Source organism: Silene latifolia, chromosome 6 (assembly GCF_048544455.1).
Source record: "Silene latifolia isolate original U9 population chromosome 6, ASM4854445v1, whole genome shotgun sequence".
Classification (NCBI taxonomy): domain Eukaryota; kingdom Viridiplantae; phylum Streptophyta; class Magnoliopsida; order Caryophyllales; family Caryophyllaceae; genus Silene; species Silene latifolia.
Window position 1 is genome coordinate 26,543,675 of NC_133531.1, and position 4,095 is coordinate 26,547,769.

Below are 4,095 nucleotides of genomic sequence, written 5' to 3' on the forward strand. Positions count from 1 at the left end.
GGGTTCATTAAATTCAACTCATGAAAGTAGAATATTAATAGTGCATATTTCATATAGCAATAGTGGTTCTTATTCTTGGGGTCTTCAATAAGAACCCCAAATTATAAAGTTCCTCTATTTTAACTAAAAGTTGTTCTTAAAATAAATAGCCAAGTTCTAAAATAAGAACTTGGTTTGTTACATATTGGAATTTGAGGACCAATAAATATGACTTTGAAAATTGTAAAAGGCCAATTACATATAATCTATTTTTAATCTAAGAACTTTATATAAATGTGATCTATTGTAAGTAAAAGTTCTTAAACATTGAAATTACTAAAATATGACATGCCAAAAGAAGAACTTTATATAAAGTTCTTCTATTGCTATTGCTCTTAATCCCACCTTTTGTTTTTGTCCCACATTAATTGTGAAAAAAAAGCTCTACCAATATTTTATAACTTTCTTTTTCATATCTTTAGAGCAATAACAATAAAAGAACTTTATATTAAGTTATTCTTATGTCATATCATATTATATTATATTAATTCCAATGTTTAAAAACTTTTGCCCACAATAGATGACAATTAAAGTTCTTAAATAAAAAATATAAAATACTCCCTCCCATCCAGACATCAAAGGTTACTGATTTGCTTTTTGGCACTATTCATGGTCGTAGAGAATCTTTGATATTATTTTTAATCTATAAGACAAAATATAGTCATGTGAGATCTTGTTTGATTTATCGTTATGAATGCTATAAGAATAGCAAATTTTTATAATTTTTAATAATGTGTAACTAAAGATATGCACGTTACAAAACGTGTCTCGACAAGTGTGATAAAGCAACTGTAACCTTTGGTCTGGATGGGAGGGAGTAAGTAACTGGTCTTCCACATTTTTCAAAGTATGCTTATTGGTTTTCAAATTCGAATTTATGAACAACGAAGTTCATTAAGATTAACCTTTTACTTGCAATAAAAATAACTTTTTATTTTGGGTTCTTAGTACCACTAGTGTTATTGCTCTAAGTTACTAGTCTTTTCGTACCCGTCAATTGTTAATGAATGATATGCGAACAATAATAGTTGTTGATTGATGTCCTGTAAACAAGTGACCGGGACGAAAGGGGTATTATGACGAAGTTTGAACGAGTGTTTTTCAATACTTCAATTTCTACTCACTTCATCTACTTTGTAAAAGTCGGAAATATGACATTTCCTTGTTTCAATTTTTAAGCTTCTCTCAATAGTCGAAAGTCGAAATATAATTCCATGTTAATTTAAAATATTTATTCCTCAAATAGTCGAAAAAATTTGTTGTGGAAAAAAAAAGACTTTTGCATTAATATAGAGTATTAGTAATGTCGTTTATCAAACACACAATTTTTAAATTACTTCGTATATTTTTCTTTAGGTCAAATTTACTAATAAATCTGTTTGAAACAATGAAAAAAAATGTCAAAAGTGATTAGTATCCAAAAACAACCATTCCAACTCAAATATATGACATGCTTGAATTGACTTAACCTAAGCCGAGCAAACTCAAACCCGTCTGAAATGAGAATACAAGGGCAATCGAGTTGTTTAAAAAGAAAAGAAAAAATACTAGTCCAAACCCGACTGATATGAGAATGCAAGGGCAATCGAGTTATTTAAAAAAAAAAAAAATACTAGTCCACCCTTGACGGATGGCATTCCAACTCAAATATATGACATGCTTGAATTGACTTAACCTAAGCCGAGCAAACTCAAACCCGACTGAAATGAGAATGCAAGGGCAATAGAGTTGTCTAAAAAAACAAAAAAATACTAGTCCAAACCCGACTGAAATGAGAATGCACGGGCAATCGAGTTATTTAAAAAAAAAATACTAGTCCACCCTTGACGGATGGCTAGACTTTAATTTGTCTAAGAAAGTCATGATCAAATATTCTTGGGTTGTAATGCTACCCACCTATTGTAGATGGGTGCTAACTTTGTGATCAACCGTATTATAAACTAACGATTAAAAATAAATCTTCCGATATGGGACACAAGATGCATACATAAACTTGACAAAAATAAATAAAGTATATATAATAAGTAAAAATATAAAATCAAAATTAAAGGACAAATAACGCTAAAATCACCCACCATCAAAGTTGCTTATGGTTGCGAATTGGGCAACTCGATCTTGACCTTGATGAATACCCCTGGAGGCGTGGATGAAGCCAGTTAGGAATAACGCGACATCATGGATGAACTATGAAGAGAGTAAAAGATCACATTTCATTTCAGAAGTCGCCTGCAAGTGTGCGATGAAGTGGGAGTGCATTGTAGATGGCTTCATTTTGGACACTTCTGCCCATTGAAAGGTAGTCAAATGGTGAGGCCCGGACTCAAACAGGAGCCCTTCAGTGTGTTAGACTGACGTGATAACCAACTACACCACGACACCTTCGTTGCTCCAATATTTAGATTTAACACAAATTCTCATTATAGACGGACACTATCCGTCTATACGTATAGACGGATACCATTTGCCCTCACAAAATATTCATTTGCCATAAAGTGGAAAGTATATGGGGGTGCCCCACCTTGTCCCCCCTACCCATTTTATTAGAGGTCTTTACCCGTCTCTTCGCCCCACCCGTCTATACCAAGACCTATTGTAGATTTAATTACTTAACTTATATATACACCGTATATGATAGAGAGAATAGATCAAACAAAATATTAAGACAGTTACGAACTTACGACTAATTGTAGGAAAAGAGATTATACCACTAGTTATATAGTAGCATTGCACACCGCTATATCAAATTTAATTGGATTTATGTGTATTTTTTTTTTCTAGTTTTTAAAAACTTATGACTTCCACATGAAATGTAAAATCTAATAACTATTTTTTTTTAGTTTTTTAAAAAAATTGGATTATATATCAACATGAAAGAAACTTTAACTTGCCTAGACTGCCAATATCTTATCTTAGTAACTACTCTATCTAAGTGATTATTATCTAAAAAGACTATGAAGTTTTTTATTTGTTCAAATAAAACCATGATTTTTTCCTTGAGTTGTAATGTTGCCTATTTAGCTTTTTTTAAAAAAGAAAATAAAAAAACTAGTCCACTTGTAAAGATGGCTAGATCATAATTTGTCAAAAGTCGTGATTACCACATTAAGTTGTTACGCTACCCACCGAATGTAGATTGGTATCTATAATTATCTATTTTATATATACAAGTGATTAAAACGCAAATCTTCTAGTACGGGATGTGAGATGCATATAAAGATGATGAAAAATTGAAGTAGCAGTGCGTTGTAGATGGCTTCATTTTGGAGACTTCTACAGTTCTGCCCATTGAAAGACAGTCAAATGGTGAGGCCCGGGGACTACAAGAATGGAAAAGCCAAAAAAAAAAAAAAAAAATAGTGGCGTCACTTGGACTCGAACCGGAGACCTTCAGTGTGTTAGACTGACGTGATAACCAACTACACCACAACACCTTCGTTGCTCCAATTTTTAGATCCGGGTACCCTCAAAACATCCGAAAGATGGACTGCGAGGTCCCGGGTTCGAATCTCCCTAGAGGAAGAGACTTGGCCACATGTCTTCCAGTGAGAGGTAACCCCGTGGATTGAGCTTACATGGTACGTGTTGGTTAGCATGGTATTGGCGCGTGCCGGGGAGGATCCAACCTCCTCGTTATAAAAAAAAAAAAAAATACTCTATCTTGATGATTATTCTCTAAAAAGACTATGAAGTTTTTGATTAATACCATATTGAAATAACATATTGGGGTCCAATATGCTATTTTGCAATATGTTGCTCCTACCAGCATATTGGGTTAGCGGATTAGAAAGAAAAAAAATTGTTTCTTTACCCCTTAAAAAATATTAACCTTCCTTTTATATGTTTATTAAATAATTTGTGCATATCCTCATGTGTCATTTTACAAAGGATCTAAACAATCTGCTAAGCTAAAACTGTCAATTACCAAACACCTCTAAAATAATTCTGCTAAATAAATCTACTACTCAACTTATTAAATCATTCAGCTAGTCAAATCTGCTTTCTAAATCTATTTATGCTAATATTAATCTGCTCTTTACCAAACAGGGCCTATAATTA

At 32.6% G+C, this 4,095-nt stretch overlaps 1 non-coding gene across 1 annotated transcript; it reads right to left on the reverse strand.

The window, feature by feature from the left end:
• Nucleotides 1–3,396: 3,396 nt before the first annotated feature.
• On the reverse strand, nt 3,397–3,470 carry TRNAV-AAC (transfer RNA valine (anticodon AAC)). Its single transcript has one exon. It is a non-coding gene; the product is annotated as a tRNA-Val (tRNA).
• Nucleotides 3,471–4,095: the final 625 nt, after the last annotated feature.